Source organism: Cuculus canorus, chromosome 24 (assembly GCF_017976375.1).
Source record: "Cuculus canorus isolate bCucCan1 chromosome 24, bCucCan1.pri, whole genome shotgun sequence".
Taxonomy (NCBI): domain Eukaryota; kingdom Metazoa; phylum Chordata; class Aves; order Cuculiformes; family Cuculidae; genus Cuculus; species Cuculus canorus.
In genome coordinates this window covers 525,186-552,401 of record NC_071424.1, presented here as the reverse complement: position 1 = coordinate 552,401, position 27,216 = coordinate 525,186, and the positions used below count along the sequence as shown (strand labels likewise).

Sequence of the window (27,216 nt, the reverse complement as noted above, 5' to 3'; positions counted from 1 at the left end):
CCTGGTATTTCTCAGCAATGCCTTCACAGGTTTTCACATTACTCTGCATAAAATTCTCACCCTTTGCAGCACGGTCATTAAGATTGCCGGCACAGTCACTCCATCTGCCTTTTGAGCCCCCTCCAAAAGAGTAATAAGTTAATTGGGAAAAGCATTTGGCTTCTACATAATGAAGCTGGCACAAAACCAGCTTCTAACCTTCAGGACTGAGAACAGGATGCAGGATAGGGATTACTTGTTTACTGTGTTTAAAAAAAAAAAAAGGGGGGGATGCGTATTCATATTCAGAGACGAGGCTGATGCTTAGGATTTCTGTTAAAAGAGTTCAACCGAAGCCGAAGGCAGCCAGGATGCGCCCAGCACTGCGCACAGCGTCCTCCTGGGGAGCTTCTCCCCAGGTTTTGCTGGCGAGGAGCTGCTCTGTACACAGCTGCTCCCGAGCCAATCTGCCATCACCAGCGCAAAGCGCGATGCCCACGCGGAGCCAGCAGCGCGTCTGGCACTAGCTGCGAAAATGGCAAGGCAAAAGGAACCCGTTTGTGCCCTGAGAAGGTGCAGACGCATCATTAGGAACAATTTCTTTACTGAAAGAGTGGTGAAGCCCTGGCAGAAGCTGCCCAGGAGGCGGTGGAGTCTCCATCCCTGGAAAGGTGAACAAACCCCATGTGCCACAGCACTTGGGAACACGGTTTAGTCGGCACTGGTGGTTGGATTGGATGAGCTTAGAGGTCTTTTCCAACCTTAATGATTCTATGAAAAAGACAAACCAGCTGCAGGCCCCACCACTCCTTTGTGATCTCCAGCTGTGCGAGATCAATGCTCAGACTACAAGTGATATTTAGTTGGGAAGTCAGTTTGAGTCAGGAGATGGGTGAGCTAAGGACTGCTATAATTTTCAGCATCCCACAGTCTGGAAGGGATGAAACCTGTCTCCTACAGACCCTTGCAAATCCAAATCTTCTCTCACTGACAAGGACTGGAAGCAGGGGAAAAGGTCAGTTGATAATTAATGGAGTCTAAAGGCAAGCAGAAAACAAAAGAAAGAAAAACTTCAATATTTAACCACTCCACTGTTTCCCACCTCATCTCAAATTCACTCAATCAAGCTCTGCATCGTGGTGGTGATTTGCTGCAAATGTGAAAAGCAAAATACCTTTGTAAAAGCCATTAAAATGCTGACAGAAAAGATGGGTAACGAGAAGGGATTGGGAACCAAGGGCTGAAATCAGCGATTTTCTTGCCAAATTTTAAGTTGAAATTGAAATCACAGAATCATGGAACGGTTTGGGTTGGAAGGTACCTCAAAGCCCATCCAGTTCCAACCCCCTGCCATAGTCAGGGACATCTCCCTCTGGATCGGGGCTCTCCAAGCCCCATCCTGGCTCCCTGGCCACGCTCCGGCTGGGCAGGCTGCCCGCACCACTGCTCAGAGAGGGCTTGGAGGAACCAGCGCTCTGCTCAGCCAGGCACCCGGCACAACCGGTCCCAGGGCTTTTAAAAACAACCTGTTCCCAAGCTCCTTCCCTTGACTTCCCCCAGGACAGAAGACAATGCAGAAATGCAGAGCATGTTCCATGTTGGCTAAAGCTATATGGAAAATAGTAAATGTTTTTCAAATGGTTTCTGAAAGTGTTTCTTTCCCTGTTTTTTAGTGGGTTTTTTTTTTTAGCACAAACTGCTGACATTTTCCAAGAAATATTATTCTTGCACTGAAGGAATTATGCAAGCTTAGGGTTTGTGTATAGTGGTTTTGAGAGTGGAACAGAATCCAAAAGAAAGCTACGTGCTATCTTTGATTTAAAAAACAGAGTAAATTTGAGTTTCTTAGCCAAAATGCACACAGAAAACCATGTGGAGCTGGCTCACTGTAAAAGGAAAAAAACATTGCGATACACTGATTCTATGTCAGCTTCCAACACTGAAAGGGGCTCCAGGAAAGCTGGGGAGGGGCTCTGGATCAGGGAGTGCAGGGACAGGACAAAGGGGAATGGTTTTCAGCTGAAAGAGGGGAGATTGAGACGAGATTTTAGGAAGAAATGTTTTGCTCTGAAAGTGGGGAGGCCCTGGCCCAGGTTGCCCAGAGCAGTGGTGGCTGCCCCATCCCTGGAGGGGTTCCAGGCCAGGTTGGGTGGGACTTGGAGCCCCTGATCCAGTGGGAGGTGTCCCTGCCCATGGCAGGGGTGGGACTGGGTGGGCTCTCTGGTCCCTTCCAAACCATTCCATGATTCTACAATTCCAAGTTTTCCAACACCCAGCGTAGTGCTGACTACAACACCGCCAGCCTCCAGTCCTCGCTTGCCCTCAGGAACCGGTCCCATGATGTACACGCTGATGCCGCTGCTTCTGCCTGCTGGGCTTGAAGGTTAAGGCTGGTTTCTTCCACGCCACCATCCAGTTACACACTCAAATCCCATCGAGAGCCAGCGGCACTGGAGAGCCTAACCCACTTAGACATTTCTCCACTTTAAGACCTCGTTAGAAATGTTGATAAGGCAAGCATATGCTTAAAAGATAGCTCCATTAAAAAACCATCTCTCCCCAGAGAGATTTTCACAGCTCATTTATTAAACCCCCTCAAAGAACAGAGGGGAAAAGCCAGCTTCAATTGGTTTTAAGCTATAACAAGCGATGAGAGAGTTCAGTTTTGCCTTCCAGCCTTGCTGCTAGTTTCACTACTGACAAGCTGCACTTCAAGGCAATGCATTTATCATATGAGCAGCTTTATTTCAAACCCAACATGAACAAAGGGAGAGCTAGCCATGAATCTGATCCTGCATTCCCCCAGCTGCATCTTTGTACCCAATTCAAGAGTCATGCTCTAATTTAAGGCTGGGATTTTCACGCTTGGTCGTAGACACGCCTGTACTTGGTACTACAAAATGGTAGAGCAACACCATCCCCATCAGAAGATACCAAGGGGCTTCTGTCAATGAGCTCTGGCTTGGTCCCAAGCAGGACCACTTGTCTTTTTTCTTGCCTGAACATACATAAAGGCATCAATAGAGTTTTCCAGGTGCTTTTGTCAGAGGAAGAGTGTTGCTGCCTGGCTGCAGGAGGAGGTGGGCGGCTGCAAAGGCAACTGCTACCCAGACAGCAGGCAGGGCTGGGGAGGCAGCTCCTGAGTGTTTATCACCATCTGACAAGGAAATGAGTTTGTAAAACTTCATTGAAGCACTGCTTTTACAAATACAGACGGAGGAATCGGGTCTGTGCTGTTCTGGACATGGGAAGATGCCCAGATCCTGCTTCCCTGAGGACCCGAGCCTGCTCTCCCTTGGCAAATGCTTCCCCGAAGTAACTCGGGATGTCACAAGCCTGTCGGAACCAAGCCCGTTGAAACAGATTGATGTAGCTAGAAATTTTTTTCACTGCTCATAAACCCCTCCTTTTTATGATCCTACAATTACAAACAGCTGTTTATTTTGCTAGTTAGCTCTTTTAAAAACCTTCTTTCCAATGCATAATGAAAAGTGTCAGGCATTTCCCAGGAATTTTCAGAGCAGAGAAAGTTTGGCACTCTGTTATTTGAAAAATCACTGAAAGGGTGCAATTAGCTGAAGAACAAGCATCTATTCTGGGTGGCAACCTCAGGATCCTTCCTCTGGCATCCAAACAGGCCCCATGTGACAGGCGGATGCCAAGCAGCCGATCCTCCCTCCCGCTCAGGCATGCATACAATTCCCATAATATCTGCCTCCCAGCCTTGCTCATAGCTCAGAAAACTGGTCAAAACCTGCAAGGATCTGTAACCCTTTCTATGCAGTGCTTGAGAAAGCTGCAGTTGGAGGAAACGGGAGCAAACCCAGTGCAAGACGCAGGAGGGCTGAGGCATGAATCGCCTCTCACCGCTCCAGCCCATGGTGTTTTTTACTGGTGCAGGAAGTGGCATTATACCGAATCAGTCCCTCATCACCCCCAGCTTAGAGGTTTCCACCATCAAAATGATGAGGAACGCAAAGGAGGCAAGGTCTGAGTTTGGGCAAAATGAGGATTTCCATGAAGGAAGGATGATGCCTGCTGGATTGAACCCTGCCCAAGAGCACACGGGCAGGCACAAAAGCCATTTAGGCTTTAGAATATCACTGAATCCCACATGAAGATCAGAGCAGGATGGTTTGGAGCAGCAGACATCCTCACAGGATGTCAGACCCCTTTTGGGGCATCACAAGCCCTCAGTGCTCTCCCATATCCTCTGGGAGCGCAGCCCTTGGGCGTAGCCATAGCAACCCATGTTCATGCGCAGAGATGCCCGCCTGAGCGAAAACGGGGAGGAATTCTCTTCCCAGCTCAAAAATTATTCATGAGAAATTAGTGAGAGCTACAACAAGCCCTCTGAAGCGTGCTCCCCCGCCAGCCCTGCCGGGGAGCAGGCAAGGCAGAGGACCATCCTCATCGTTCCCTTTGGCAAAAGGCTGTTAATTTAATATTAAAAAAGGAATAGAGCCTTTTCTTGCAACGTCAGTTCTGAAGCACCAGTTTGAGCGCCTTTTTTTGGGGTGGTTGCTCTTAATTAGAAGAAAAGCCTTGCAGGGAGTCTCTGAGCGGTTGGCAGAGAAGTCAGTCACCCCATCATAGCTTCCAGTCTCCCCTTTCCTACTCCCCTAGCCCAACTTCCACTGCAACCTAAGCCAGTGTGAGCTGCTCACACCAGACACTTCTGACCCCATTCAGATGTATTGTTTTTATTTAGTACAAATGCCAAACCCGATGTTGCACCAAAAGGTCACTCCTGCGTTCAGGGGTGCAGCAGCAGAACCACCTCCTTCCCCATCCCTTTTCGCCGGGGCACCCACAGCCTTTTGTTTGCTGATTTTCATCAGCCCTTTCCTGCATCCACGTGCAGCCTCGCCAGCAAGGGGCGAAGAAATCCCATTCCTTACTGCAGCAGATAGACCGACGTGGAAACGAAAACACCCACTCAGAACAGGTAAGAAGTTGATTCAATTAAAGGACCATGTTCTGCCACAATTACACGACGGCTCAGAAACATCCTCACCATTCCCACCACACCAGAGCTCAATAAGCCTTTCCCACTGGGATTCGCAGCTGGTTACCCCTGATGCTCGGGGACCACTTCTCCCCTTCCCTCCGGAGGGCAGAGGGTTTGCTCCAGCCCTGGCAGGAGCAGGGTGCGTGCAGAGGGTCCCACGCTGCCCAGGGCCCCTGCTGCACCCCTAGGAGTCTATAGCCCATCTAACAGCCTCATTTCAGGTGGTTTATGCTAATTATTTTCTATAAAGTTTTATGCAAATTCTTCCTGCAGAGAGAGATGCATGGAAATGTATTTGCCACACTCCGAGCGCTGGCAGTGCAATCAGCATCCATGCATGCTTGGTCCTGCTCCAGTTGGGACTGCGAATACCAACCTGCCAGGGCATTCCTGGGATGCAGGCGAGATTGCCACAGCTCGCAGCAAATTGGCTGCTAAATATGACACAGTGACTAATGGCTCTTGTTGCACCTCCACTACCGCAGCCCAGCACGGAGCCCGGGGGGTATAATTCTGACCTGCTTTTCAACACCCGGACTGCACTGCAGAGTTATGGGTATGGGAGGAAAGATGCCAGGAGTAACAGGAGGAGGAACACAAAAGGCAGGAAAGCTGAGCTTATCCAGAGACATCAGTTTCTGCTTTCCCAAATTCGTAGAAACAGAACTGTTTGGTTGGAAAACACCTTTGAGATTGAGCCTAACCATACCCGTCCGCTATTGAACCAGATCTCTGAGCACTTCACCTGCCCTCCTTTAAACACCTCCAGGGATGGGGACTCAACCACCTCTCCTGGGCAGCCTCTGCCAGTGACCAAGAACCCTTTCAGTGAAGAAGTTGTTCCTAATGTCCAACCTGAACCTTCCCTGGCACAACCTGAGGCCATTTCCTCTCATCCCGTTACTTGGGAGCAGAGCTCAGCACCCCCCTCACCACAACCACCTTTCCAGGAGCTGCAGGGAGCAATGAGGTCTCCCCTCAGCCTCCTCTTCTCCAGGCTAAACAGCCCCAGGTCCCTCAGCTGCTCCTCTAAGACTTGTTCTACAGCTCCTTCCCCAGCTCCATTCCCTTCTCCAGATGCGCTCCAGCCCCTCAATGTTTCTTGTACCGAGGGAGCCAAACTTGAACCCAGGATTCGAGGTGCAGCCTCATTAGCACCAAGTCCAGGGTCAATCCCTTCCCTGCTCCTGCTGGCCACCCCATGGCTGATCCAAGCCAGGATGCTGGTGGCCTTCTTGCCCACCTGGGCCACTGCCGGCTCATGTTGAGCCACTGTCAACCAGCACCCCCAGGTCCTTTTCTACCAGGCAGCTTTCCAGCCGCTCTTCCCCAAGTCTGGTACATTCCATGGGTTTTTGTGACCCAGGTGCAGGACCCAGCACTTGATCTTGTTGAACCTCATCCCGTTGGTCTAACCCATGGATCCAGCCTGTCCAGGTCACCCTCTAGAGCCTCCCTACCCTAGAGCAGACCAACACTTCTGCCCAGCTTAGTGTCATCTGCAAACTCACCGAGGGTTCAGATGTTCGTGGGCAGGAGAGAAGTTGAGACTTGAGCTGCATTCAGGGCAGAGTGACCTGCAAACAACTCCAGGTCCATGAAAGAGAGAAAACCCAAACAGATGTCTGGTGGAGCATATTCTGAAAACAAACCAGCAACGCTGAGACACGGCTGTTGCTATCAAGGCTTTTAGGATAGGTTTCCCAGTCAATCTTTTGAGAGGTTTTCATTTTAATCAGATCAAATTACAGCAACAGACAGGTACGACTGATGTATATAACTTGACACAGCATCTCCAGAGCAACGCGGCTGCAATTACACCCAAACCATCTGACCATGCGGCCCGTGTCAACCCGGAGCAGCTCAGAGAGCAGCTTTCCTCCCCACAGCATGGCAGGGCTGGGGGGAAAAGCTGAATTTGTGTGCAAGGAAGGGCTGGCCATTGCTGGGGGCAGTGAAGATGCAATATCCTCCTTACCGCACAGCTCACATGTCCTCCTGGATGGATGGAGGACAGCAGGGAGGCAGATTTCCAGGTCATCAGCTTGTACAAGCCTTTCGCATTCCTCCAAAGCACAAAACCAGCCCAGCAGGCTGAACTCTCCGTGCACTGAGCTTTCCAGGGCCTCAAGAGCCAAAGCATCTCAGTGCAAGGAGGGTGGGGGCAAAGCAGAACAGACAAAGGCGGCCATTAAATAGTAATCAAGTTGCCCAGCGCAGCCTGTGGGAGGAAGATGACACTAATCACCTCCCCGAGGAGCTAATCTCCACCATCTCCTCGTGCCCAGAGGCTGCAGGGTGCTTCAACGCCTCCCTCCACCCCCGGGGCTGCGCAGCGCCGCGGTGCACCGGCAGTGGTACCGCTCTGCTCCCACCGCTCCGGCTCAGCCCTGGGGATGGCGTCTGTGGGTGCTCTGCAATAACCTTCCCATACCAGCCCAGAGCCAAACCTACAGTGCAAGGCAGCGGGAGCCTACAAACACTTTACACCCAGATTACTGCAGAGCTCCTTTTGCAAGTAAAAGCTTATTTGTAACCCAAGCGGTCAGGATAGCACGTTTACATCTTTGCCCTAAAGCTCTCTGGATTAAATGAGAGGCATCCAAACGAAACCAAAAGGTACCTATGTTTCTGTATTTACACCGGCGTCTCCCCCGCAGAGGAACCATGCACAGGGGCACCACCATTCACCTCCATCCCAGTGAGAAGCAGCCCCGGGAGCGGGAATTAAGGGGTTAATGCACACGTCAGCCCTGCCCGTCTTGGAAAAGAAAGCAAAGCAAGAAAGTCAGGGCATACGCTATGATAATAGAGATCAACAATGATTTTATTTGCCCTGGGCAGCATCCAGCCATGGCACAAGGAGACAATCAAAGAGCAAAGGGGGTCCCTACACACAGCTGCTGCAGCAGGACAGACGCACATGGAATGAGCCACCGGCAGGTCTCATTCCCAAGGTGACTCGCCCTGTGCCCTTGGAACATGCCTGTCAGCCCTCAAGCAGGACACAGAAGCTGACTTTTCTATCCATCCTACTGCAATCAACATCCAAGGCTTTTACAGACCATCCCCTCCACAGCCACCTCCTCACAAGTTAGTCCAAAGGCAGACATCAGCCTACCTTTGCCTTTCCCATCTAAGAAACAGATTTCCACCTCCAGAACTCGGGTTAAGGTTCTCCGTCTCCTCTATCCCAAACACAAAGTGCCTCCACGTGCTGGGGAGGATCCACCAGCATTCCTCAGCGCTGGAATGGACCTGACCTGAGTAGGAGTGAGCTCAGAAATCACTGGGCTGCTGCCCAAGACGCTTTAGCTGTCCTTCCCGCAACACAGGGCTATAATATCTCCAGCCCACCCATCCCCACAGGACAGTGAAGGGAAGAAGACACAACAGCACTTACTAATAATTCCAACTTTCTTCTCCCTTCCCTCCCTGTTCTTGCTGGCTTTTCCTTCATGAATAATGCAGGAGCTGTGGTGCAGGACACTACCCACTCTGTCCCCAGCCAGTCCCCAAGCCATCGGGGAACGAGTTCGAGTGCCAGCCAGGGCTTGTCCCCGTGTCCTGGGTGCCAGCACTGCCAGGACGATGGGGTTTTGTTCCCAGATGCAGCTTCCTTTTGTTCCAGCCCCGCTGGCAGCGGCATTCGCTGTGGTGACCCAGCCCTGCACACCATGCAGCGAGGCTGCCGAGGAGGCAGAGCAGAGATCTCTCCGTCAACAGAATCAGTCCAGGGATGGAGACTTCCTAGCCAGGGATTTCTTAAGTATTTCACCAATATTTCAGCACAATTTCTCCCCTCTTCAGCAGCAGCATCTCCATTTGACAGCTACAGAAACTGAGGCAATAAAAGTGCAGAAGGGTGAGGAGAGTTGCCTCCTCTTCTACCACGCTCTGTTGAGCGTCTCTCAGGTTGCCCAGGTACCAACTCTGCTGGTACCAAACTGAAGTGCAAGAGAGTGATTTAATTAAAGCCCTCTTCCCCTTTGCCCTGTAGCCACAGTCCTGGTATGCCCCAAGCGCAGACTTCACAGACTCTGCTGAGAAGTTTAAACCTTTCCATTTTAAGCAAGAGAAGCTGAGGAAGAGGTTGGCCCATGTTTCAGAGGACACTTTGGCCAGCATGGACTTTTCCGCTCTCTTACCAGCTAGGGTGAAACAAAAAAGAAAGATAATACCTTTTCAGCTCCCAGATTATGGTCTTGCAATGCACAGAGCAAAAAACAAACTGCAGAACCAAGCTCCAAATGTCTTTTAAACCCTGCCTGCCTCCGAACGTGAACAGCCCTTGAGCCTCTGTGCCCAGTGCAAGGTCTCCTACCTCAAGCTGCCGCGCACTGGCCTTCCCCCACCGCCCCAGCACTCCAACACCCACCGGACTGCGACGCATCCATCCTCTACCACCACAAGCCTGACAAGACACGAGCCAGACTCAACCGTGGTGGAGCACAAGAGCAAAGCAGCTGCCTCTACCCAACCCCGCTTTGCTCCAGCCGTTCTGCTGAATCACTTACTGCATTGCCGGCACCGCTGGTGGGACCTTCACCAAGCTTTGCAAGTCTCACGTCTGAGATGCAGCGCTCAGCAGCATCAGCTGCGGGTTTAACTCCTGGAGCATCACAGCACACCAAAGGCATTCAGAGCCAGGGAGAGGATAATTACATCCCAGCAGGTTTCAGCCGAGCCTGAACTGTCCTGCCCTGCATATAATTAGCTGTAACTCTAACAGTTAAATGCTTTTCTGCCAACCAGATTCTACTGGAAAGAAGGGCTCTCCCCGTGAGGGTGGCTGGTGGGATGCAGAGGTACCCGGGGACGGCTGAGAAGTGGGGAGACTCCCGGGATGGCGCAGAGGCAGACGCGTCTCAGCTCATTCCCCGCGCCAGCAGCGTGGGCTGAGCAGTCAGACGTGAACAGGTTTTCCGCATCGTGTCCCCCACAGTGCAGACAAGGTGACTCAGAGCAGAGGGTAAAATAGAGGGTGAGGAAAAGGGCAGAGTGTGAGCAGGAGGAGGGCAAAGAGTGAGGGGAGAAGAGAGCAAAGATGTCAGCGGGGTCCTGGAGCCAAAGAGTGCGCAGTCGTTTGCAGCTCAGCAACGAGAGCCAAAGGCTGCAGCAAACCCTGCACCCAGAGGGCATTAGCTCCCATACGGATCCCCAATTCACGTTGCAGGGCACTTCTCCTCCCAGAAACACCAGTATGGATGCACTGCCCCCCTCATCATCACACAGAGCCTTTAATAGCACTGTGCTTGCAGGAAGGGAGAGCTCTCTGAAGGAAACCGGAGGAAGAGGCAGGACAGTTTATACAAGGACAGAGGGACATGGGTTTTTTTCCTTCTTGAACAGAGAAATAGGATATTGTTTTCCTTCCAAAAGTGCTTCCCTAGTCCAAAGACAGTTTATTCCAGAGGATAAGCAGCAGGATGAGACCTCCTCCAGGGTCCTGGATCACTCAGCCTTCCCTTCCAGATGACTTGACATTTTCTGATCCACAAGGCGGACTGAAGTGATTCTGCATCCCAGCTCTGATGCGACAAAATCCCCAAAATCTGAACGCCAGACCTTTTTAGAGCTCACTCACCCTCGTGGCACATTCTGTGTTTTACTATTTCCCCAGCAGCGAGACTCAGCTTTTAAAGGGCCAACCACAAAACACTGAAGACAGTGTTTAATTAAAAAAAAAAATCAGTACAGTCTGCTTATGTATCCCAGTTCCACTGGTAATTAGGAAACAGATGGGGAAGGAAGGGAAAGAGAGAGGTATCTTTGTTAGGTTAATTGTCTGAAGTCACTAAATGAAATATAGGTGGCCTGATTTCCCTGGAGGATCGTACAAATTCTTAAGGATAGATTTTTGCAGGGAATAAGAGGGAGTTTCCCAGTGAAGGACAGCAGAAGATTATGACTAATCAGGCAAGAACAGAAGTGATAAACCCAAGGAAAAAACAAAAGCTTCCCTTTTGTAGCTTCAAACGAGGAATCGACCAATCTGATCCACAGCTTCATTACCATCTCATTAAAATGCTATTTCCATTTTCTTGATTAAGCGGGTGGAAGTAGCGAAGTCTTTGTGGTCTTGGCTATCCTCCAGCATAGGAGGTGCTTTGGTGCTCAGAGGTCTAGGCCCCAGGGGCAGTTTGGATGACACCTTTTTAAGCAAGCACTTCAATTCTCTCGCTTCCCAAGGTGCCCTCTAAGGATGCACCTTCCTCCCAGCTCAGGTGTACCCAGAACTGGATATTTCAGAGCAAACACAGCAATATCTCCCTTGCTTTCCGGCTCCCATTTCTCAAGCATTTGGTATTAACCCGCGCTGGGTGTTGTACGCCAAGGGGTAAGTTCTTATCTCCACCAAGAGCACACAATTCCGCACCCCCCCACTCCGCCCATGCTGCAAAACTTAACCTTTCAGAGCAATTACCGTTCAAATAACTTTAAGCTGCAACCAACTGATCAGAATGTTATTTGTGACAGCTAATTTAATCACAAACTCAATGAAACTCGGTCTCCACAAACACCCCAAATCCTTTCTCCTCCACAAAAGACCCCGATAACCACCACAAACTGATTTCAGTTCAACTCTGCTGTCTGTATTTCTCATTAACCCTGAGTAGCTGTCGAGATAATTACAGTCAGCCTTGCTAATCCGGATTATCGAGATTGGGTGATGCCCAACAGGCAAACCATCAAGCCGAAAGAGCTTTCAAACCACTAGAAAATGAGAGTGGAACGGGAATGGAGAAGGATAAGAGATCCAATGCGATGGGACAACGAGAGCAAGACCAAGCCTAGAGGTTTGAAACCATAAGCCACATTGCTACCAACTGATTAGTTGCTTCCCCTGTATTCAGAAAATGCTTTCCTGCTATCTGGTGAAATTAAAACATGATCCAGCCTCTTGAAAAATAAACACCGGAGATATAAGTAAGATCTGAGTTACTTTTAATCTGCAAGGACTGCCTAATGCTGATCTACAGATGAACCACCATGATACCGAAGAGACTAAACGTGATGCAGGGCTATGCTTGAGAAGCAGGGATCAGAGCAGATGGCTGTGGACACCCGCAGCGCTTCCACCACACTGCTTGGGCAGCTCAGCCACGCGCCGTCACTGCAGAGGTGGAGGATGAGGCCGATGGGGACGTCTGGAGGGGAGGCAACAGCAGCTTCTGCAGAAAGCCGGCTGTGACAGCGTGTTCCGACTGCCAGCGCTCACCACAGGCCCTCCACATTTCACGCTGCCTTAGGGACTTACCATTGCAGAACTGGTCCTCCTGCAAGGATGTCAAGACGTAAAAGCACCCAGGGCCACAAAATCTGGCCAGTTGTCCCAAATGGCTACTTCTGGTCTTGCCGATGTGCCCAGCCTGCTAAGGCCTCAGCATCTTCACTTCACCGCGCAAGAGCAGAGTGGGTTTGGCTCCATCTGCACCTCTCTATGGGGCTGTGACTGCTGGAGGCTGTGGTATCTGTGTGGCATCTCCTAGCGATGCCCCCAGGACCTTTCCCTGACCCTGCAGAGTGAGCCGCCAAACCTTTGCTGATAATCCTCCACCCTGACCTTTACAACACGGTGTACTCCCAGGAGAAAAAACTGATGCATAGCGCACATTAGCACCATCATTCTCGCAGTACGAAAGCGGCATCGCTCATGCGATCTGCTCTCCCCATGACTCCAGACAGCAGCAGGACACTGCCAGCACTGCAGTCTGAAAAATTTCCCATCGTAGTGGCTGCTGTCTGCTTGGTGATGGACAGCCCAGACAGCACGTTACAGAGGTGTGGAGGAAGAGATGCAAAGCCTGGCAGGAGGTGATGGCCTCAGCCGTGGCACAGAAAGCAGCGGCAGGTGGTCAGAAGCAGGGCTGGTTGCCAGCAAAATCCATCCCTGCTTGGAGATGAATGCAGTCATTGGGGATTAAGTCAGTCCAATATCTCTATTGCTTCAAGTTGGGGACAGCACAAGCTGCAGGCCTGGGAATAATGAGGACGAATAAAGGCTCCCCAGGGAAGATGAGCCATGTTTTCTTCTCAGGACCCCTGAAATCCCATTGATTGCTTACAGGCTTACACTGAGCAAGACAAGCCCACTGGAGCTGGTTCTTCTTTGCCCCTAGCGATGCCCAAAGAGCCTTTTAGAGCTGGTCATGTTTCAGGGGTAATTCGCTACTGGAGAGAGGATGAGTTTTTTCACAGGGTGGAGGCCCACATTTCAGTGGTGATGGCAGGGAAAATCCTGAGCTCCTTTGCCAGCTCAGGCTTGGGGTATTATCAGGGACTAAACACGCTCAGGGCAGCGACTAGGAAATAACTCTTACTTAGCATAAAGCTGTTTAGTAAAGATTCCCTTCTTGTTCCTTGAAATGGCAGCATGAGAGTGAACCTAGCCCTGTGCTCTGTTTGATTGGCCCTGCAAACCTAGAGGATGATCTTTAAGGTCCCTTCCAATCCAAACCATTCTACGATTCTATGAAAAGCAGTTGGTTTCTTCTGCTATTGGTATTTGGTGCAGTTTGAGTATTGCCGCACTATTTGCTGCCCCTCTTTTATGGGGGGAGGCAGGATTTGGACAAGCTGTTCCCCATGCAGACAGAAGGACATGTTGCTGTCAGGCAGGACCACTTGTCTTCCTCTTGCAAGTTTACAGACTGCCCTAAGTCAGAGTGAGAAGAAAGTGGTAAGAACACGGTGTGAAATCCAGGAATTTGCATCCACGTCTGAAGGCAAATCACCTCCTCTCCTGCCTCAGCTCCTCTCCAGGAGAAAGATGTCTTTTATCTGCCTGATTAACACTTGAGGCTGGATTCTAAAAACCCTCCAGAACTCCCAATTAACAATTTAGTGCATCTTTAACTTGCTCCTGAAACATTGCTACTCTGCCAGCAGGATCCCAGCTGTAGCTGTATTCTCATCTCAATGATCTTTTCTAGCTTAGAAACTCATCACAAAACCTCTCACCACATTCCACACACATCCCCTGGTTGCCATCCAGATGCCTGGGTACAGGGCAAGACCCTCTGGGTCCTTTGCATCCAAAAGGCCCCTTGGAATGGGGTTTTGGCCACTGACCCCAGCCCAGATGTGCACAGAGATGCCAAGGATGTGGTCAGAGCAGCAGCATGAAGCCCACACTGTTTTACTGGGAGGGGTCAGGTCTGTGCTTCTCTCTCCCTCCACATCAGCCGGCGTAGGGCTATAATTAGCCACGAGCACACACTGATGGCAACCCAGCTCCAAAAGCCTTTCTTTTGCCCTCTAGAGCCCCACGCTGAAGGCAACTACAAATCTGTCACAGTTTGCGATTCAGAAATAGAAAGACGGTGGCACACATCGCTTGGAGCAGCGTAGTGTCCCTCAGCACCGGGACAATTAGGATTTTAGTCAGGTGTCAGGTTCACTTGCCTGAGACCAGGACTGTGTTCTCTCCAAGGCACATCCCCTTCCACAGCCTCTCAGGGAAGGGCTCGCCTCAGCCCCGGCTGAATCCAAACACTCGCACCAACCCCACGTGGCATCTGGCCAACCCTGCCCACCCCATCGCAGGAGGCAATTGCACCGCAGGGCTCCATCTGCCTTCCCATATCGCAGCATCTGTTCAGAATCAATACCAGGAGCATCGCCAGCACAGCTCAAACAAACCCCTTTCTACTGGACAATAGGCAGCGTCAGGCAGGAACTGCATTTCCATTGTAGAGAAGCATTTTATTGCTTTCTGGCATGCAACTTCCATGACTCTGCCCCTACCGCATAGCTGCTGCTTGCCTGCACTGTTTTATTTTGCAAGAGCTCCTTCTGAGAACCAAGATTTATTGCAAATGGATGGACATATGTTGACTTCAACCAGGCAAAGGCAGTGAATTAATGCATTCAACAGCCCACAGAATAAATAACGTGGTGCTCACCCACAGCCTCAAGGTTTCTTGACATGAAGGGAAATTACAAAGCGCTCCCTGCAACATGGGCAAAACTCCTTACCCACCTACAGGGAAACTGAGGCAGGGTATCTAAAAGGTTGGTTCAGAGTCACAGCCTCCTGGAAGGAAAGCTAGGATTAGAATAAGGACTTCGGGGTTCAGCCTACAGAATATCTTCAATAACCTTTTGGCTACATTTAGGGAACAATCTTGCAATAACACAGGATGGAATGGCATCTTCAAATGTGGAGAAAGCAAAGCAAAACCTTCAAAACATTCTTTTTTTTTCAGTTGTTCAAGACTGTAAACACAAGAAGGTTAACCCAGGCACCTACGTCTGGCTCAGCAGTCTCATCACGCAGCAGCATCACTCTGCACACGGCTACTCCATCAACAGGAGTCATAAAGGCAAAATCCTTCCCTATGCTGAGCTGGAGAGGATGGATCTCACTGGGCATCACTGCCAGCAACGGCTGGGAAATTGGAAAGGAGCACAAATACCCAGTTACTCTGACCTCTGTGCTCAGGACCAGCAGCTATAAGGGTTCCCAGAGCACCACAGGCCATCTCATGTCTCTCGTGGAGGTCCTAGCATGGAGCTACATCTTGTGCTTTATAACAGACCCTCTTCCCTCCCTCATCTTGCAGAGCAGAGCCGCTCCGGGGCTGTGCCAAGAGTTTGTCACTGCAGTAAAGCAGAGAGCAGCGCACAGAGGAGAATTTTGTGGGATTAAGAGGAACTGGAAGTTTTGCTGCTCTCCTGCCAGCCGATCCACTTTGTCCCTCAGCTGGGCTGTATCTGCAGCCCACCCCCCGTACACCCACAGCCAGCTGCAGGGCAGGGAGGGCTGCACTCCTCACGGACAAGCCACCCCTGCAGTGACTACACACATGAACGCAGAGCACTCCCCAGCACCAAGCCTTAAGTAGGCAGCATTAACTCCACAGATGCTCTCTGCCACAGCAGGCAGTCCAAAGCCATCCCTAAATCAAGTCACACCACCCCTGCCTAAGCATGTCAGGGATTAAACACTGAAAGATTCATTAGTGCCATCTCCCTACTTATCACAGGCTGGGGCGGGGGTGGCGGCCGGCACTGGTATTACTCGCTGGTCAGCTGCAAGGCCACCATCCCCGGCTACGCTGAGTGGAAGTGACACACTGCTGCTCACTATCTGCTGCTGGAGCTGACGTTGTGTGTGCTGTCTGCTTCACACAGGAGGGTGATGCTAATCTCTGCCCATGACACGGTCAGTGCAGGTTAAACACCCTCCCACGACAGCAACCTGCTGCGCTGCTTCTTACCACGCTTCCACTGATGGAAGCCAGAAACACAGTGATGCGCGGCGAGGCTGTCGAGGGGTCGGTGAAGTGGCTCCTCACCCTCTCTGGAGGGACTCTGGACCTGGGATGTCCCTGAGCTCCTTTCCCAACTCCTCTCTGCAACCACACGTCAGCCTTCTCCACAGAGACTGAGTTTTGGCTGCCAACATACCTTCAAGTCTGGAATTATACCCTGCACCCGTAGACCAAAAACTTACAAGGAACCTCGGAGTTCTACCTTAAACGAACATGGTTTTAGAAGAACGTACTGTTTCTCACAGGACCAGCAGTGGAGGATGGAACTTTTCAGTTGTCTATCAGCAGCAGAGTTGGCAAGTTGCAAGTGTGACACAATTCCCTCCCAGCCTCTGGTTATCTCCACATTGCCAGCTCTCACCCCAACACAGCAAATGGAAGCCTACATCATAAAGCACATGTAACAGCAGTCGCTATGGAGTCATTTCCATCAGTGACACCTAGAGCCAGAGAGCCAATGAGGGTGTGGAGCTCTGGGCATCTTGCATCATGGTAATATCACTTGTAGCAAGAGGAAAGTGCTTGCAAGACATTCTCTGACACCAGATGTAGCGCATGCCCTTCCAAGCTGCAAGATAGCCTTCTATTGCTTTTAGTTTTATTTTTTCTACCCCCTAAAAGATTCTTTTTCTTTTTTCCCTAATCTAACCCAGTGGACGAATACCACATTCTAGCAAGTGAGACTCTATCTAAGGTGAAGCAAAGCAGAGTTTTCTGAGGACAAGTAAGGAGAAGACCCTTCCACAGTGCCAGGAGAGGGAAATGCCATTTAAAACCAGACACTGCTCTGGCAAAGCCCATATTGAATGAAGACTAAATAAGAGCTGACAAGCTGACATTTGAAAATACAATTAGCTGCCTTGTAGAACCACCCTGTTATCTTATTGTTAATTATATGTTTGCTCAGTCTAAGAGGCAATACGATTATTTAAAATTCATTCTCAGGCTTTCCTGCTTTGACAAGTCCCTTCAACCAAGAGCTCTTGCCCTTCCCTCCAAACCCAACCCTGCCTCACAGGATTACGGTGAATTTGATTTCCACAAAAGGACGGTGCTATTGTGCATTATGTAACTGCCATTATAAACAAACTTTTGGGGAAGCATCTAGAGCAGGAAATTAATTCCCAATATAAGAGGTACTTGGGAACAACTGAGTGCAAAGGCAGCCCTGAGACTCAGTGTATTAGTTCTCCATATATGCAGTTCCAGGGAAGCGCCAGCCCTCCCCAAAAGTGGCAATCCCAGCCACTCCACTGAATTTAACTAACCTGTTTCTGCAGGCTCTTCATCCAGACTGCAGTCGGGAATGTATTTATTTATTTAAGTCCCCAATTCCTCTCTTAATTGTGATAAAGTTGTCTTCTAAACATATTAGCCTGCGTCACAAACCAGGGCCATTTTATGAACATAAACATCAGTCACATTTGTTTGTCTTACAAGGCAAGTTCTAAGGAAGGAAGAAACATTATAGCTGAGCAAACACAGTGATCTCCAGGGTAAAAAGCCTGCCAGGAACATGTAGAAGGCACAGGCTCCCCGGCTCATCTGGCTGTGACAGGGAGCAAGTCCCATCTCCGTTCTAAAATCAAGACCCCCTAGAAAGGTTGGTCTGTGTAGAGAGGAAGGTTAGGGTAGCAATGGAGACAAGGAAGCTGGAGTCCATGAAATACAACATCAGAGCAAAGCCTGCTGTACTGGGCTCAAGCCAGATTAGCCTCACAGCTGTCACCATGGTCAGAAGAATTCAGACGAGGTCAACCAAAAATACATAGCTGGGGTCCCAGCTGCTGATATTGCTGGAAAATAGAACCCTGTGGGCCTTGGCATCTGGATAGCAGAGCTGTCAATAAGAGATGTCAGGCTGCGATATGCAACATAACATTTTGAAGGACACTTCTACTGTACCTATATTTGTCTTCTAATAAGAACAGCCCACATAATTTGTATAAACTAATCCATGTATGAATTAACCCTAACTTCAGCTTTTTCTGGGCATATGGGAGGGAGCACCTAGTTAGGACAGAAGATTTTGTCCTAAGACATTTTACATTCGTATCCACATTTACTAGATAGAATGGAAGAAGGAAATAGGATTATCAATTTATTAAGTAAATTGATTTGATGTGGTTTTCAAGAGGTTGCTCTCAGTGCACGCTCATATATGTAGCTCCATTACATAGGGCACTAAATCCTACCTAGCCACGCTCTCTTGAATTTGCAATGAGAGAAGTAAAAACTAAGCCAAGACTTGCAATTCAAATTGCTGCAAGACTTGCAATTCAACTACAGACAGGCTGCTCAAAACGACAGTGCCAAAGCATGGTCTGGGGCATGCCAGCTGTGTCATGAAAGGAGGGCTGGCCTGAGAGGAGCTTCAGGGGTCCCATGCATGCTGTCACACGTGCATGGCTACAAAGCCTCAGTTCTCTCATTCTCTGCTCCCTCCCACTTGTCTGCACACATCTGTGAACACGTCACAGGGATTCGAACAGAAGCCAATGAGCTTGCAACAAGCAGTCTTTGTTGCTGGGTCTGGTGGGAATCTGAAAGCAAGATTTCACGAATCCTGACACCATTTAAGTGACAGCAAGAAAGAGAGCTTTTTCCATGGCCCTAACTCAATAAGGGTAGAGCTCAGCATACAGATGTGTCTTTATCAACTGCAGAGCCCTGCTATGCTGTTGGGCATATTAGTAACTCTCCCAGCTATCACAAACAGGGCTATGTAATTAAACGCAAGGCGGCTGGTGGTACCATACCCTACTGTGGAACTCAAGGGCCTGTGGAACAAGATGCAGGCTGAATCCAAGTACTAATCATCTAAATTGCTTGAGAAAGAGTGACATTTACCACCACTCACACACTAGAGCACAGGCAGCTCCTCATTAACTGAGCAGACTATGTTTAAAGCTTCCAGAAGCAAGTCAAGAGTCAGGGCTCGCCATCACCTTTTCAGTTTGCTGGTTGAGAAGGGACTGCAGTAATTTCTTTTTCTCCTTCTTGCCCCCCAGACTGTGTGAATATTCAATAAAAACTGCTTCACAGGGATACGAGGATCAGCAGTCAGTCTTTGCACGTGAGGAAAGGCTCTTAAAGTGATGCAGAGAGAAAGCAGATTGTTTTGCTTCCTGCTGGTGAAAACCCTTAAGGTAACAGGATCACAAAGCAATTCTGTTTGGAAGGGACCACAGCAGGTCACCTAGGCCAACCGTCAGCTGAAAGCGGGGATCAGCTATAAGGTCAAACCAGGTTGTTCAGGGCTTTATCCAGACGCGTCTCTGAAACACCCATCCAATAAGGGTGGAGACCACCCAGGCTCTGGGTAACCTAGGCTACTGCTTTGCAGCTGTGCTGGAGGGAGAGTGGATTTTTTTCATAGAACCATAGAATACTGAGGGTTGGAGGGGACCTCAAAGCCCATCCAATTCCAACCTCCTGCCATGGGCAGGGATGCCTCCCACTGGATCAGGGGCTCAAAGCCCCATCCAACCTGGCCTGGAACCCCTCCAGGGATGGGGCAGCCACCACTGCTTTGGGCAACCTGGGCCAGGGCCTCCCCACCCGCACAGCAAAACATTTCTTCCTGAAATCTCAACTCACTCTCCCCTCTTCCGGCTTCAAACCAAATTGCTAGGCAGTGTCTGTTGGAAGGAGCTGGTAACATTAAAAATATCAAGAACAGCAAACATTGCCTAGATGGGAACTCGACGTTTGCCCATGTTATCCCTGCTGATTCCTGAAATTCTCTGCAAAAAGACATAAAAATCACAGAAACATGGAATGCTTTGGGAGGGACCTTAAAACCCATCCTGTTCCACCCTCCCTATCAAGGGCAAGGAGCTCTCCCACTGGGTCTGGTTGCTCAAATCAACCTGGAGCACCTCCAGAGACGGGGCTCATGCAACCACTTGCAACCTCGTCTCAACCTATGCCCGTTATCCCTTCTCTTTTGCAAGGACAGAAGGAGCAAGAAGGAGATCACAAAGCAGAGCCAGGTCAGGGTCCCGGTCTCTGTTCAGCACCCTGGAGAGCGGCCGGGACAGGGACAAGGACGAACTCCGCTCCGGTTCTCCTCCCGCTCACACACATTTTCTTATAAACCTCTGATCCCTGACAATTTTCATTCTTTCTTTCTACCCCAAATAAATCAACCTTCAAACACCTTTCCTTGTAGAAATTTGGAGGTGAGACGCACAGCATCATCTGTGGTTTGTTTGCGTGTTCAGTATAGACACAGAGTCATAGAATAGTTTGGGTTGGAAGGGACCTTAAAGCCTATCCAGTTCCAACCCATCTAGGTCAGGCTGCCCGAGACCCCGTCCAACCTGGCCTTGAACACCTCCAGAGATGGGACAACCACCACTCCTCTGGGCAACCTGTTCCAGTGCCTCATCACTCCCATAGTGAAGAAATTCTTTCTTATGTCTAGTCTAAATCTGCCCCTCTCCAGTTTATACCCATTGCCCCTCATCCTATTACCACCAGCCTTTAAGAATAGTCCCTCCCCAGCTTTCTTGTAGCCCCTTTCAGGTACTGGAAGGTTGCCATAAGATCTCCCCAGAGCTCTCTCCAGGCCGAACAAACCCAACTCTCTCAGCCTGTCCTCACATGGGACAATCGTCTAGGTTGGGAAAGACCTTTAAGATCATCAAGTCCAATTATAAACCGAACACTGCCAAGTTTCACACTAAACCATGTCCTCAGGTGTTACGCGGAATGAAAAATCTTTAAAAAACAAGGAGTGTATCCTGCTTGTGCACCCAACACATGGAGGATGCCAAGCAAATTAAACAAGCATTCACACTCACCATTTAAGAGCACCGCTCTCTGAGTAGCCCCTAGAAAACAGAAGCTACTTCCCCTACTCAAGAAGCAACTACTTAACACAGATGAAATGTATGTGCAACAGGTCAGTGCCTTAGGTTGTCTATTTAATTTTAGAGGCACTGCATCTTCTTTTAACTCGCAGCTTCTTGGGATTACTGGAATTACTTGGAAAAGTAAACTTTTCATAGCAGAAAAGGTAACTAACTACATTTTCTGCGGATTCAAGGAGAGTGGTATCCATCCCATAGCTCACACTGCAATTGCCAGCCCTGCCTATCCGTGCCAGGGCATTTCAGGAGGAATATAATATGCAGACTGACAGTGAGACAGTATCATGCTTGCTGTGACTTAGAAGGTCTGCAGGAACCCATCACTCCCCGTGCTGGAAGACAGCAAAATCTACTGCCAAAGAGGCATAAAGCAGTAGAAAGCCTGCCAGGAATTCAAATGAATCTCCAGGTTCACTCTGCACCAAGCCTCTGGGTTATGTTCCCTTTAACTAGCCATCTGTAAGGATCAACGTTTGCTTCCAAAGGTGGGAAAGCAGCATCTAGTACAGCCTATACTAGCATTTTTCAGCTATATCTATGTCATGCTTTGAACATGAGATTATTTTTCCCTGTGACAAGGACCAGCAGTGCCCATTGCAGCTGGGTGGTTGGTCCACCCTTGACTGCATAGGCTTTTGTGCATGAAGTTTCAGATTCCAATGGAGTCACTGGGACTGGAAGGTTCTCAGCATCCTACTTGATTGAACGTTTACTGTACAAAGCACCCTCTCTCTAGTGCTGATGCTTCTCTGGTGGCCTCAGAAGTCAGCAGCCCTCACTCCAGGCTTCACTGAGTAGCAGAGGCAGACCGATGCTAGCAAAGGATTTCCAGATGCTGCTTTCTGAAGCAGGTTCTCCATTCCCTGTTCCTGTACCCTGTCCTTTGTCCAGCTCGCCCTGCAGCAGGGCATGATGCTTTGCTCTGCTGTGCCCTTGCCTCTCTAAGCTGCATTCCTGCAGGGAGAATAATAGGATCTGGTTATCAGCAGCAGAAAGAGGATGAGATGAAATCCAAAGACTCTGAAGCGAGGAGGCAAGGCAAAAACTTGTCCCTGTGTAGCATCCTTGGGATCTTCTACCTGGTCTAGTCACACAAAACTATCTCTATTTGTTCAGTTGTTAATCTTTCTCCTCCTATCTCATTAACTCAGAATGGTGATCCCTATAAGCAGGGCTGAGGTCTAAATCCTCCTCTATTTTAATCCATAATAACACAGCATGGTTTCTTTCAGATCTGGATTTAAAAAGAAAAGGGGAAGGATTATTTAGCATAACAACAACTTCAAGCAAGTTCATTCTGAGCTGAATCTCTAAATTTATGCAAAAATTATCCTGGATTGCAAAAGTAAAAGAATGAAGGCATGACCTGCTTCAGGAGGAGGAAGGGAAAAAAAAAGAGAACAGAAGTCACCCAACACCCATTAAAATAAGGAAGATTATTTTTGAAAGGAGTTACCCACGGGGCGGGGAGACAAGCTAGACCTCTCTGACAAGATTTGCTACCGTCTTTCAAAACCAGTAGCTGAACACAATCTTTAGTTTGAGCTGCCTGCTCAGTTTTACGATGCAAGGGAATATTTTGATAAGGGCAAATGAAACTGAAGGAACAATAAAGACTCAAAGGGGAAGTGCCAGAGTTTAGGTTTCTTTCTTGGATTTTTAAAAGTCTCCTCCCAGGCTTTGCCTTTATTCCAATTCAAGCAAAATCTGATTTTCTATACATGACTCAGAGACATTCAATGTAAACAACTGGAACAGATTTAAATCCTCACAATTCAGCTGCATTCTCATTTCACCTAAACACGCAGAGCTTTGCAGCTGTGTAGAAACCAGGGATTTCCACAACTCCCTGAAGTCCTGTAACAATATGAATGCAGGAGCTCTGCCTTACCATTCAGGTTTATCTACACGTAAAGTTAAGTGCTGATGAGATTTGAGAGTCTGATGCTGCACAGACAACTAAATTAAACCCCCATAAGAGTGAACACACACACGCTACTTCTGTACAGACAAGGAAGAAATTAAGCAACTCCTGCCGCAGGCTGAGAGATAATGTCAGAACCACACAAGTGTCCCAGGGATGTGGCTCTTCAATTTCCCCAGCTTCCTTTAGCCATCTCCAGTGCCAACCTTTTACTTATGAGCTCCTCCTCAGCAAAGCTGACAGAAAACAAGGAAGAGTGAAGGCACTCAGGTTCTGACTAACCTGTACAAACCTCCTCTGTGCCCAGGTAGGCTCCGTTTCTAGAAACACTGACATTTATCCAGACAGTATCTTGTTAGAGACACCCCATAAATTCCACAGTGCTGCTAAGCGCGGTTACACAGACGACAGGAATAGATAGAGGATTGAAGGTACTTGGTACCTGTGAATAGAGGGTTGGGGTTGGTCAGCCTGGAGAGGAGACGGCTCCAAGGAGACCTTAGCACGACCTTCCAGTATCTAAAGGGCTACAAGAAAGCTGGGGAGGGGCTGTTCACAAAGGCTTGTGGTGATAGGACCAGGGGCAATGGGTATAAACTGGAGAGGGACAGAGTTAGACAGGACATAAGGAAGAATTTATTCACTATGAGAGTGATGAGGCCCTGGCACAGGTTGCCCCAGCCCTGGGGGTGTCACCCTGATCCAGTGGGAGGTGTCCCTGCCCACGGCAGGGGGTGGAACTGGATGGTCTTTAAGGTCCCTTCCAAACCAAACTATTCTATGATTCCATGAATAGTTCAACCACCAAGCCTTCACCCAAGGACACCAGGTCACCCAGGCAGGCCTGAAACGCTGCACCAGAAATAAAAATCATTTCAGTCGAAAGTTAAAGAACTTAAAAAGCCACCTATTTACCGTTCACCCATCAGCACGAACTGACCACCAGAAAAGGTTCCTTTGCCTCCTGTCCATGTCCATTCTTGCTTTCTTCATGATCACAGACAATGTCAGCAGCCGTCTGGGTCTGCATTTACAGCTTTCCATTCCTGTTCCCGCTCAGTCCCCAATGCACAACATTGATAAATTACCGTTCACACCCGACCCCAACACCTTCCCTGCTCACCATGCGTGGGCTGCACCCGGGAACTCACCCGTGAGACCCACAGTGCCCCCGTTTCACAGGAGGGATACAAGCAGGCTAAGACCTAAACACAGGGGTCTCAAGAGAGCACCCTCCTCGCAGGGTCTCAGGCAGCTGGCAAGAACACAGATATGAAGAATGAGACCTCATTTTTTTCTGTTATTATTAAAGATATTTAACCAGCTTTGATGCTTGTGCACTGCAGAAAGCCTTTTTGGTGGCACTTTGCCAGCAGCAGCATCGATTTTATACACAAGACCCATGAAGACGAAGACAATTAGATCACAGCTAAGCAAATAATTCATTATGAATTAATACCATTTGAGAGCTTGGGATATTTTCCTTTTAATCATTAGCTGAGAGAAGAGATGATTGGATTGACTGACTTAGTTTAAATCAGATCCCTAGCCACAACCGAGGCAACACAACTCAGTAACCCCATTGAAGACGATGTTGGAGCTTTGTGATTACCGTAGCCAGCACTATCCTACAGCTCTAGCTCAAGCGAGACAAAAGCCAGTCCCAAGTCTCAATCCCTGTAAACAAAGTCCATTTTCAAATTTAACAACTTGAGCCCATCAGCTGAGAAGAACCTCCATGCATTATTTATGCTGCACTCACATTACAGCTACATAAAAAAAAAAAAGGAAAGTCAGCAAGGGCCCTGCCCGAAGCCGTTAAATAGAAAGAATGTGATACTGAATTTGAGCAGCTATCTTTCAAGGTAGGCCAGGAAAAGAAGTTTTCTGGAAACAAAGCAGTCACGCTGATGTTCAGTTTAGCTGTCTGCCAAAGGGTAGGCATTTGCAGAAAACCGTGTCAACAATGAAGGAGTCAGCATCTCAATAAAAGTCACTGGATTCTTGCTTTTGTCCTCAGCATCTGATCGGAGCACCCCGGAAACACTGACAGTGCCACAGTATCCATCTTAAAACAGTCAGGCATCTGCTCTGCCTTTCAGCATTCCAATTTTTCTGCAACACATGCATCCCCCTGCCCCTTTACACCGCCTCTCGCTCAAAAAGCGGACAGAAACATCCCCGGTTTGACTTTCAGAAGTGCTTCATAGCCCACATGCTATTCCAAGGCCCTGACCTTGAAAAAGAATCTCAAAGACAGTAATCAAAAGGAAAAAGAAAGGCCTGTCCAAGCAGCGAGCCCCATACGCCTTTCCCAGTTGCAGGAGGGACAGGATTTTCTAGAGAAACCCTCCCTCCATCCCCCTGGTACCATGCCCAGAGACCTCACTGAGACGCACGCAGCATCTCCCCTATGCCCTGTCCTCCAGGGAGCGACTAAGGCCATAGAAGATGACACCAAGCTGTGCGCGAGCCACCCAGCACCTCTTCCAGGCCCCCAGGACTCCCACCTCGGACACGGCTCCTCGCACGCAGCGCGGTTCCCTTCAGCCGCTGCAGCTCATTTCTGAGCATTTGCTGGAGATGAGGAACAGCTGAACTGCCCGTACAGCCGGGAGTACAAATGATTCAGCACTTTCCCCACCTCCAGAAGCTTGATCAATAGCAGCGAGCTGTTCTGCGGGCACCGCCAGAGCATGCAGATGAAAAATATCTGCAGGCACTAACCGCTGCCCGGCTCCATCAGCCACAGCATCGCAACCCAGGTGCTCTCAAAGATGCTCTTGGCTGACGATGCCGGGGGATGTGCTTTGCCAGCAGAAGGTGTTTCAGAGGTTGAACACGAATCCACCCCGGAAAACAAGAGGGAAGAAGCAGGGTGCAGCCTCCCTTCAAGGAAGACCTTCCTCCCCAGGAGCTTTCAGGCACCAAGACGTGCTGTGTCACACAAAGGTGTCCACTCGGGCTGCATTTCCCTTCCTGCACCCCTGTCCCCCCCAGGCTGACACATCATGATTTTATTGCATGCATAGACACGATGTCGTGACATAAGAGCAAAAACCCCATCACATGCCCCAGTCTGGTACCCAGCTCCCTCCGTATGAGGCCCCGGCTTGGGGAGGAGAAAAGGAAAACGGGGGAAGGGAGAAGGGAGGAGGGAAATTTGGGGAAGGGGAAGGAGGAAAGAGTAAATTGAAGAATGGAGAGAAAGGAAGTCTGGGGAAGGGGAGGATCTGGGTAATGGGGAGGAGGGGAGGGGAAATTGGAGAAGGGGGAGGAATTGGGGAATAGGAAAGAGGGGAGGGGGAACTGGGGAATGGGGAGGAGGGAAATCTGGGGAAGGGGAGGAACTGAGTAATGGGGTGAAGGGGAGGGAAAATGGGGGAAGGGGGAGGAGAGGGAAATCTGGAGAGGGGATGGAATTGGGGAACGGGGAGGAGGGGAAGGAAATCTGGGGAAGGGGGAGAAGGAGAGAGGAAATTGGGGAAGGAAGGGAAAGTCTGCGGGAGAAGGGAATTGGGCAAAGGGGGAAAACCTTACAGGCAGCGGGGTTCCAAACCTGGGGTAAGGATGCGGGATCAAACCCCTCCCGCATCCCCCGCAGCAGCCGGAGCGACCCGAGCATCCCTCGGGAGCCGCCTGCATCCCTGTCCACCCCCCCCCCCAGCTGCCTCCCACCCCTCTTACCGGCTCGGAGCGACGGGTCTCGCCGCAGCCGGGGCTCGGAGAGCCGCACTGCGCGCTCCCGGGCGCGGCCGCGCCGCACTGCGCGCTCCCGGGCGTGGGAACGAGCGCGCCCCGGGAGGAGGCAGTGAGGAAGGCAGGGGCTGGTGGGGGGAGGGATTCATTAGCAGCGCCGTTAATTAGCAGCTGCAGCCCCTTAACTCGCAGCTGAGCATCCCACCCGAAAGGTCCCCGCAGGCACTGAAAGTGCCGAAGCCCACCGCGAGGATTTTGGGGCAGGAAAGGCTGAGAGGGTTTGGGTTGTTCAGCCTGGAGAAGTCTCCGAGGAGAACTTAGGGTGACTTTCCAGTACCTGATGGGGCTACAAGAAAGCTGGGGAGGGGCTGCTTAGAAGGGCTCATGGTGGTAGGACGAGGGGCAATGGGTATAAACTGGAGGGGGCAGATTTAGACTGGACTTAAG

The 27,216-nt window shown here is 49.8% G+C and overlaps 1 protein-coding gene across 27 annotated transcripts in view; it reads right to left on the bottom strand.

Moving 5' to 3' along the window:
* NFASC (neurofascin) overlaps positions 1–26,863 on the bottom strand; it is a 96,929-nt gene extending 70,066 nt beyond the window's left edge. For 4 of the 27 annotated variants that reach the window (XM_054087442.1, XM_054087439.1, XM_054087445.1 and 1 more), the window contains exon 1: positions 8,112–8,274. The gene's annotated coding sequence lies outside the window, so the exon portion shown is untranslated. Of the gene's footprint in view, positions 1–8,111; positions 8,279–9,314; positions 9,337–9,507; positions 9,729–25,580; positions 25,709–25,797; positions 26,040–26,757 lie in introns of those variants that run through there. The other 23 variants (XR_008453468.1, XM_054087434.1, XM_054087435.1 and 20 more) reach the window with 14 other exon arrangements.
* Between the last annotated feature and the right edge of the window lie 353 nt (positions 26,864–27,216).